Source organism: Chrysochloris asiatica, unplaced genomic scaffold, assembly GCF_000296735.1.
Source record: "Chrysochloris asiatica unplaced genomic scaffold, ChrAsi1.0 scaffold01858, whole genome shotgun sequence".
NCBI classification, from domain to species: Eukaryota; Metazoa; Chordata; class Mammalia; order Afrosoricida; family Chrysochloridae; genus Chrysochloris; species Chrysochloris asiatica.
This window is the reverse complement of record NW_006410376.1, coordinates 5,183-15,173: the sequence shown is the minus strand read 5'-3', so window position 1 is coordinate 15,173 and position 9,991 is coordinate 5,183. Positions and strand designations below refer to the sequence as shown.

The window sequence follows — 9,991 nt, the reverse complement described above, 5'->3', positions numbered from 1 at the left end:
CTCCCCCCTCTAATTGCCACCCCTCTCACTCACTGTCCAGCTCCTTTGCCTTTCTCCCTCCATACAGGACCTTCCTCTGCAGAGCCCAGCTTGCCCCAAACGTTGTGGTACCCATCTCTTCATCTCCCTCCTCTGGTGTCCCCGCACTGGCGATGATATGAGCACAGGAGATCCTGGCGAAGGAACCCCCATCGGCCCCTTGCTCTTGCAGCTGGATCTTGACCATGGGGGATGGGGCCCCTACTCCACAGCCCTTATTCAGCACCCCCCCAGCCTTGAGGCTCTCATAGGCAGGGGGTTTCTTGAGCCCAGCTGCTGCAGCTGGGTAAGTCCAAAGGGGAGTCAGGGAGCCCGCAGTTGGGTCCGGAAGGCTGTGGGGAGGGGCGAGGCACCCTCGGTGGTGGAGGACCCCAGCTGTTGCCCCCACGGCCCCGCTATGGGGGCTGGACTTCCCTGGCACGGGAGGCCTCGAGCTGGTGCACAGCAGCCCATGGAGGACTGAGATCTCCTTCTCCGTCTTTGGTTCCCCAGCACCCAGGGGTGGGCCCACTGGCAGGACAGAGTGTGTGGTCACCTTGACTGCCGAGTACACCATGGTGTAAGACACAGCCTTGTCCTTGGGGGGGCCAGGGAGCAAGGCAGCCGGGGTGGAGGGGGCTGCCGGCACCCCCACCACCTTGGGGCAGATCATGCTGTGGGAGTTGGGGAGCTCCCGCTCACCCCGGGGCTGACCAGAGCCCTGGGGTGGCAGCGGTGTTGAGTGGCTCCGGGCCCTGCCCGATGGTCCCAGCAGCAGCAGGTTGGCAGCAGGAGGCAGAGGCGGTGGGGGAGGCGTCTCTCGCTCCCGTGCAGGCACTTGGGGAGCTAGGGTCGAGCCAGCTGGCTCCTTGGAGTGGCAGAGGACCGGAAGCCTTGATACCCCATCGCCAGGGGTTCGGGAAGCAGACTTGGCTTGGGGGAAGGCCAGGAGTGGAGGGCGGTGCTGAAGGAGGTTGGGGAAAGGCGGGGGGATTTCACAAGGGGTGGTCTTGGTGGGTGTCCCATCCCTATCCCTCCGGCTCGGAAGGGCTGAAGCTGGACGGCGGTGGGTGTGGGGTTGAAGGATATGAGGCTGGTGCGGGGGGGATGTTGCTGTCAGTACCAGGGCCCCATTGGCCCGGCCTTCCCCTGCCTCCTCGGGCAGTGGGTACTTCATTTCCTCATATATGGCTTCACTCTCTTCAGAGTCTGAGTCGGGACCAGCTGGAGGGGTTGGGCCTCCACCCCCAAGAGGGGGCCCAGTCCGACACCCTCCATTTCTTCCTCCTCCCCTGAAGACATCCCCCACCATCTCAATGTATACGGGCTCTTCTTCCTGGGCACCCACATCAAGGTCCCCAGCTACACGTGACCCCCGGCTGAGGCGCTGGAGGGGCAAGTTTCCCCCTCGAGACGAGGGGGCTGGGGAACAGGACTCATCGAAGGAGACAGAAAGCTGGGTGTTGGGACTTCGCCTGGGTTTCTGTGGAGGAACCTTCCGGCTGGATTCTCGACTTTCTGGGGTCGGCTTCTGTGAGCCTGGACAAGTTGGAAAAAAGAAAATAAAGGGGGGGGGGCGGGTTTCCTTAGTGAGGGACAGCAACCGGGGGACTCCTTCTGACCTCTGGACCTATCCGGAAGGACACAGCTACCTCTTCATTTTATCTCACCCCTTAACTTGTACGTTTGCAGGTTTGTTTTCACTCAATCAGCCCTCCATTCTTCTAAAAACTCCCCAGAATCTGTTAACTCCCACCTCAAATTGTCTCCCACCCTCATGGTCCTCCTCCAAGGCCACCCCTTTCCCAATCAATAATGGACTTCTCCGGGAACTTCCCCTGACCTTGAATAGTACATCTTAGGCCCACCCTCTGAGAGTAAAACCTTCCATTGCCTTGGTTCTTCCCTGAATGAACCCTCCCCTGGCAGGCCTCTTCTGGCCTAGAATGGATCCTCCCAGCTCCCAGCTCCACCTGAGGAGGGGTGAGGGGTACCGCACCTGTTTTCTTGCTGGAGGGCATCTCTGCCCCCGACCCTGCCATGCTGAGCTTGGTGCTGGGGTGTCTCCGTGGTTTCGCTGGGGGTCTTCGGGCACTGCTGTCCTCCATGAGACCCCCACCGCCATCTACAGGCCCACCCCCTCCACTGTCCATACTGCCCACAGAGTGGCAGGAAAGCGAACGTGGGGCCATGGCGCTGCGGCAGGGGTGGGGCGTGTGCTCCTGGGAGGCGGGCATCGTCATGAAACCCATCCTGAGGGAGCGGCGCAGCGAGGCGATGTCCCGCACTCGGACCCCAGGCCCTGAGCTGGTCCCAGGCCCCGCCGGGCCTGCAGGACCCACCTCCTTACTGGAGCTGGGGAGAGAAGATCCAAGATGAAAACTCCAACGTAAGAGGTGTGTTCCACCATATGCCTCCCAAGGAGGAGAGCAGGAGACTGGGGTGGGAACAATGGGAAGCTTGAAGGTCCAAAGCTTGAAGGGGGCTTTAGGCCGAACCCCTGGGCTTTACTAAAAGGCTAAGAAATCAAGGCAGATATAGAAGGCTGGGTAGGTCTGTATGCAGAGAGGAGTCCCTGGGTCTCATGCCAGGCATCTCCAGTATCTGCACATATACAGGTGTAGAAATGCAAGCCCACTAGCACCACCCTCTAGACAGATAGCCACAACTGCTGCCCCAGCTCTGATCCTCTGCCCACTCTCATACTGGCCTCTGGTCTCCCCTCATGGCTATCTGCTGTGGCAGAAGCCCCTATACACTACCCCTCCTCCACTCTCGGGGGTCTGTAACTCAGCTGCACCCCCATAACAGTCACCCCCACCCCGATCCTTTCATCCCTCTACCCGGTGCCACTTCCATACCCACCCCGCACAGTGTCCACACGGCCCGGCGAGCACTGTCCTCTCTCTGTCCCCCTTCCTGGCTCACCCCCATTCCCTTTCGCTGTCCCTGCACTGCTATGTGAATGAAGGAGGGGGCGGCTGGCAAGGAAGAAAGGAAAACTGCTGTGGGGTGGGCTCTCATTAAGGCCCTGTCTACTAGCCCTTCATTAGGGAGAGATCGCTGCAGTGATAGCTCTGATTAATCTAATTAACAACAAGAATTAAACTCCACAGTTGCAAGGAGGAAGAAGCAAGCAGCAGGGAGGTGGCTCTGACTCAGGCTCCAAGAGGAGCGCAGTCAATGGGAATGAAGAGGAGAAGGGACAGAGACAGGAGAGGTCAGACCCAGGGTCCGTGGAGGGCAGCTGGGAAGATGGGGGGGGGAGGGTTCCTCTGTCCTGACTCATCTGCACAGCCCAACCTGCAAGTCCCTCCACAAATAATCCTGACACTTGGTCCCTTATCTAGCACAGCCGAGGAGACTGGGAGGGGACCACATGGGCCTTTTCTGATGCTTCCTCCAAGCACTAAACTCCCTGGATCCTACGAGGGCAGCAGGGTCTGCCCCTTCCAAGGTCAGGCATCAGGAGACTTGGAAGTCAGCCCCAAATTGACAGAGAGAAGACCACAAGTCAGAGGTAAGTCAGGAAGGCAGGACTCCTGCCTCTGGGGGTAGGGAGAGAAGATAGGTGCCTCGGAGCCAAACACCTTCTAGAGCAGGACTGGGATGAGCCATGTGTCATTTCAACAACTCTGGGCTGAGCCAGGACTCCAAGACCAGGCAGACTCAGTGATGACAAGACGATGGAGAGCTAGGAAGGGGAGAGGCTGAGCTGGGACAAGCAGGGGGCAATCCTGGACCCGCAACCTCACCTCCTTTTGGCCTCCTCCTCCTTATGTTGCTTCCACTCCAGCTTGGTTTTTCGGTAGAGGAGGTTCATGTCGTGGGGCAGGAGGTGGGGGCTGGAGGACCCTGCTCAGTGCCACCAGGCCCGGGGGATGGCCCTCCCTGGGTCCCGGATCCACTTGGTAGGGGCAGGTAGAGAAAAGAAAGATATGAGGTGGGGGGCCAGGAATGAATGAGGAGACAGAAAAAGGTAGAGATAACTTGGGTCATCAAAAAGAAGAAAATAAGACACACAAAATCCAACCCAGCCTCCAAGACTCACAGACAGACAGACAAGCAGGCAGGCAGGCACAGGGTTACCCACCCTGATAAAGGTGTTCAGAGACACACATACTTCAGAAAGACCTGGTTGACACAGATTTTCATCCCAATACAGCACAGGCAGGCCGCATACGCGGAGAACAACCGCGCAGTGACACACACCATATTCTGACAAACAAACCTCGGGGAGTCACAGACTCAGATCTCCACACGGAGGACTGGCACAGGTAAACACTAACCTAGGAACAGACAGACACAAACACCCACAGACACACCCACAGACACACAGACATCCAGACACACACAGATCTGCTACACCGAACCGGACACATCTACAGACAAATTGTTGTGCCCACGGCCTATTTGCGTACACTGCACCCCACTAAAGAAGAGGGAGACAGACTCCCAGCCCCTCTTGGGCCCCAAGGTTTGGGAGGATGTGCTGAGGGGAGGGTGGGAATGCTGAAGGAAGGGTAGGGGGCATTTTAGTTGGGCATCTGAAATACCAACCACCCAGCCATTCAGTTCCATTCCCAGCAGTCCTCCTCCAGTCCTTTGGGGCCTGGGCCTCTCCGTCCACCCCTATTCCAGCTCCCTGGCCCCTCAGCAGTGGTCTCCACCACACTCTCTCACTGCTGGTTCAAATCACCTTCTTCCTCCTCCAAGATTTTGCAGGCTCCCGAATTTCCCTCTTCCGGTCCCGTCCCTCAATCCCACACCAGGGTCTCCAGGACCCTAAACTACCCCTGAGCTGCGGCCTCCATACCTGCTTTGGCCTCCCTTCCCCCAAAACACCCGCTCCTTTTCGTCTTCAGCCTCACTTCTCTCCCAGGAGCCCCTCCTCACTGCCGTCCTCCCCTTCCCCAGTTTATTCCAGACTTGGCCCGTTTCATCCCCCTCTCCATCCTAGGGCCCCAGGTTCCCAAGCACCCCTCCCCTTCTCCTTGTCTAGCTACCCCGGGTTTCTTCGCCTCGCGCCCTGCCAATCCTCCCTGCCCCTTGTCCCCCTACCCCACCTCCCCGCACCAAGCCTCCCCAATTTCTACATCACCGTACCTGGCCTGCCGGGCGCCGGCCCCCCCATGCCGGGCTCCGCCCGGAGCAGGAGGAGGGAGGAGGACAGACAGAGAAGAGACCAGGGGGAGCAGCGCCGGGCCCTGCCGCAGAGACAGCCCCGCCTCCGGGTCCGCCCCCAGACCCGCCCCCGGCCCCAAACCCACCCTTCCACGCCCTCCAAGGACGGAGCGGGAGCGGCTGTGCGGCTTTGCGCCGCGCCGTGAGGCTTGGGTGGGAACCTCGGGGGTCGTGGGGAGAGGTTCGGAGATCGGTCCTGGGGCGCTCAGGGTCAGGCGCTAGCTCGCCCCAGCCTCAGGAAGTCCGCTCCTCGCCCCCTGCCCAGCCAGGCCGCGCTTGCCGCTGGCTCCTAGGCCTTGATGGAGCGGCGCACGACGCGCAGCGGCGCCCCCCAGCGGTTGCTCGGAGGCCGCACCCACGCGCGTACCCTGTGCGCTCGGCGTCGGACCCGGGCCGAGGCTGCGGCTGTGGGGCCCGGGGTGCAGTGAGGCGGAGAGGCCGACAGGGAGGTAGCTTACCGACGGAGGGGCTCACCGAGTCGGAGCCGTTCATTCCGCACTTCTGCCCAGCAGGGGGCGTGCCCACTGGGTCGCGACGCCTCTTCCCTCTGGTCCCTAGGTGTGGGGGATTCCTAGGAGTTGGCTTGCTGGGTATTGGGTCTCCTGCTGCGGAAGCCTCCCGGGGGGCCTAGACCCTGCTTCCCCGCCTGGGCTCAGGCTCCCGCCCATCAGCGGTCCAAGTCAGCTGTCCCATAACCTTTGACCCTGCTGGGCACCGCCCGCTAAGTCCAGAGCGCACCAGTGTTGGCCCCTGATTGCGACCACCCCGGGCCATGGCTCGGGTGCGGGCGTGGCTGCTTGCTGAAGGTCGCTACTTCGGCCCCTCCCCTTCAATCATCTCTACTCCCTGAGAAATTCTTCCTCGGAAATCCCTTAGGCTTTTCTTAGGGTAAATTAACTGTTTTACCATTAACTGGATCTGTGACCTTGGGAGACAGCGCAACCTCTCTCAGAAGTCTTAGCGGCTACCTGCCTTAGTATGTAATTTGGGGTGGGGTGTTCATTAGAATAATGGCTGCAAAAAGGCTTCACACTTTAAGGGCTTTTGTAAATGCCCCCAGGAGAGATAACACATTAAAGTGTTATTGTTGTTAAGTGCCTTTCCGACTCAACCTCTGCTGTGTGAGGTTTCCGAGAGACTATACATGTTTTTGGGAGCCGAAAGACTCCTCTTTGTCCCGCACAGCGGATGGTGGGCTTTGCTCTCCAGTGCTCATCATACACAACCATCGTGCTCCCCTAAAATTGAATTGTTGTTAAGTGCCGTCAAGTCGGTTCTGACCCATAGCAATCCAGTATAAGGTCTCCAGGGAGCGGCGGGTGGGCTTGAACCACAGACCTTGCAATTCAAAGTGACCTTTGGGCCCAGCGCATGATTCTGCAATGCCACACCAGGACTACAAAGTTGTATTACTCATTTCCTATTTACACCTTGATGACTCATGTTGTTGTTGTTAAGGGCCATCCAGTCTATTCTGAGGACTCATGTTGTTCTTATGTGCCGTGGAGTTGGTTCTGACTCATAGCGACCCTGTACAGGGTTTCCAAGGCTGTAAATCTTTACGGGAGCAGAAAGCTTCATCTTTCTCCCGTGGAACAGCTGGTGGTTTCGAACTGTTGACCTTGTGGTTCACAGCCCGATTCATAACCACTATGCAACCAAGGACTCATAGTGACCCTATATAGGGTTTCCGAGAGCGATTGGTGGGTTTGAACCATCAACCTTGCTGTTAGCAGTCCAGTGCTGATCCTACAGCACCCACACCAGGACTTGATTTACATCCTCTTGTTAAGTGCAGTCGAGTTGGTTGCAACTCAGTGATCCTGTGCAGAGAATCTGAGACTAAATCACAGCAGCTGAAAGTGTCATCTTCCTACCAAGGAGGGGTTGGTGGACTTGAACTGTGGACCTTGTGGCTCATAGTCTAGTACTAACCCAGTGCCACTACGCTCCCTAGTGTGAATTAATTTATATTTAATCATTCAACAAATGTCCCAGCCACTATGGAAATGGAGCAGAGTCTGGGAGAAGCTGAGTGGCTGGGGGTGGGGGTGGGGGAGGGTGTGTAGCCCAGAGCCTGAGGGGAGAGTCCAAAGATAAACAGTGTCGGCAGGCATACGTGGAAGGCTGGAGCTGAGCAGACACCTGAGCTTTGGGTGTTGCTAGAAAGAAGAGCATTGGGGAGACAGAGGGGTGGGGACTTGGGGGTAGGTGGGAGACTGTTTTAGGGGCCCCATGACTGATGTATTTTAATTGCTGTGAGATAATGCACTAGACCAAAAGGTTGGTTTGAACCGCAAGGTTAGCAGTTCAAATTCACTAGCTGCTCCTCGGAAATCCTATACAAGACCTGTATGAGTTGGAACTGACTCAAAGGCACTTAACAACAATAATAAAGAATAAATATAAAAATGAGCATTGGATTTAATTTTTACCCAACCCTGGCGCTGTGGGTTAGCGCACCAGACTGCAAAGCTGCTTGAACTGCAAAGTCGGCGGTTCAAGCTCACCAGCTGCTCCTCAGAAACCCTATACAGGGTCGCTAGGAGTCGGAATCGACTCGATGGCATTTAACAACAACAACAAAGAGTAATTGCAGTCCTGGTATGGCACTATAGGATAAGGTCCATGATTCAAACCCGCCAGTTGTTCCTTGGAAACCCTATGCAGGGTTGCTATGAGTTAGAACCGAGTCATTGGCACTTAACAACAACAAAGAGTAGTTGGTGTCATGGTTTGGCACTGTAGGATAAGCACAAGATCAGCAGTTCAAGCCCACCAGTTGCTCCTTGGAAACCCTATGCAGGGTGGCTATGATTTGCAACCCACTGGAAGGCAACCTACCAGCAGCAACAACTAAAGCTGAGGGAACTGTGGTAACGTAGCGGTTACCAGTCAGGCTGCTAACCTCAAGCTAAGCAGTTCGAAACTACCAATTGTTCCACGGGAGAAAGATGAGACTTTCTGCCCCCGTAAAGATTTATAGCCTCGGAAACCCTATTCTGGGTCGATATGAGTTGGAACCAACTCCACAGCACACCACCAACCCATCAACCAAAGCTGAAGGAGGTGGGACATGGAAAAGAGAGGGATGGTGGGAAGCCTCCTGGACTGGGAATCTGAAAGCCCAGCGCTAGTCTAGGTAGTCACATACTAGTGTTGGGGTTTTGGGCAAATGACTCAACTCTGAGCCTCAATTTCCTGAGCTAAAACACTGGAGTTCAAAATTCACCCCATCTCCTCCCAGAGCTCCTTTGAAAATCCAATGAAGTAATTATGTGACGTGGACAAGTATGAGGAATTGTGGTTGAAATGTTCCCTTTGATGAACATGAACTAGAATTCATTTCCTTCTGAACCTGAGAGTGAATGCAGATGTAACCATTAGAAACTGCTTTTGTTAAAATTCAGAATGTTGATTGGGAGTGGTTAAAAACAAGAGAGAGAAAATGACAGTTGTGTGTGTGTGTTCTCTTTCACAATGGTCATTGGTAGGGGAAAGACACTGCCTTTCTATTTGTACTGCACACATGCAGGTAGGCTGTGCCCCAACTTCCAGGCAGCCATGAGACTGCTAGGAAGGAGAGCCACACCTGCAGCATCAATCATTCTAAAGGTGCTATAATCATCAGTAATCAAGTCAGATGCACCAGACACTCAGTGCTAGCAATGTGGACACCATTATTATTACTTATAGAAAGCAAACAATGGATACTCCAAGGGGAAATGCTTCCTGTTGTTGGGTACCTTCAATAGGCTCTGACTTGTAGCGACCCGACATACAATAGAACAACACGCTACTTGGTCATTTGTAATCCTCACAGTCATTCCTATGTTTAAGCCCATTGTTACAACCACTGTGTCAATCAATCTTCTTGGGGGTCTTCCTCTTCTTCATTGACCCTCTATTTTACCAAGCATGATGTCCTTCTTCAGGGACTGGTCTCTCCTGATAACATGTCCAAAGCCTAGCCATTCTCCCTTCTAAGGAACATTCTGGTTGTATGTCTTGTCTTCCAAGACAGATTTATTCATTCAATATTTTATTTATATGTTCAATATTCTTCACCAACACCATAATTCAAAGGCATCAGTTTTTTTTTTTTTTGGTCTTCCTTATTAATTGTCCAGCTTTCATATACATCTGGTGGTGGTGGTGATTGTATTGGTCAAGTTGGTTCCGACTCATAGCAACCCTGTATAGGATTTCCAGGGTTGTAAATCTTTACGGGAGCAGAAAGCCTTATCTTTCTCCCAAGGAGAGACTGGTAGATTAAAACTACTGACCTTGTCGTTAGCAGCCCAGCTGGTAATCCACTAAGCTACCAGAGCTCTTTCGTATACATCTGAGGCAATTGAAAATACGATGGCTTTGGTCAGGGGTAGCTTAGTCCTCAAAGTGACATCTTTGCTTTATAACACTTTGAAGAGATATTTGCAGCAGATTTGTCCAATGTTTGATTTCTTAACTGCTGCTTTCATGGACAACAAGCCCTGGTGGTCCAGTGGGTTAAGCATTTGACTGCTAACCACTAGGTCAACGGTTCAAGTCCTCCAGCTACTCAGTGAGAGAAAGATGAGGCTGTGTGCTCCTACAGAGAATCTCAAACCCTCGGAAACAGTTCTACTTGGTCCTACAGCATCACTGTGAGTCAGAATTGACCCACTCCCAGTAGTTGGTGGGTGGGCTTCCTTGACAACTTCTGTCTTTGCTCTGTTTATCATGATGTTGCTTATTAGCCCAGTTATGAGGATTTTGTTATGTTGAGGTACCATTCATATTGAAGGTT

The 9,991-nt window shown here is 54.6% G+C and overlaps 1 pseudogene; it reads right to left on the bottom strand.

Annotated features, from left to right (window-relative positions):
- Positions 1 to 20: 20 nt before the first annotated feature.
- LOC102830348 lies at positions 21 to 3,841 on the bottom strand (annotated as a pseudogene).
- Positions 3,842 to 9,991: the final 6,150 nt, after the last annotated feature.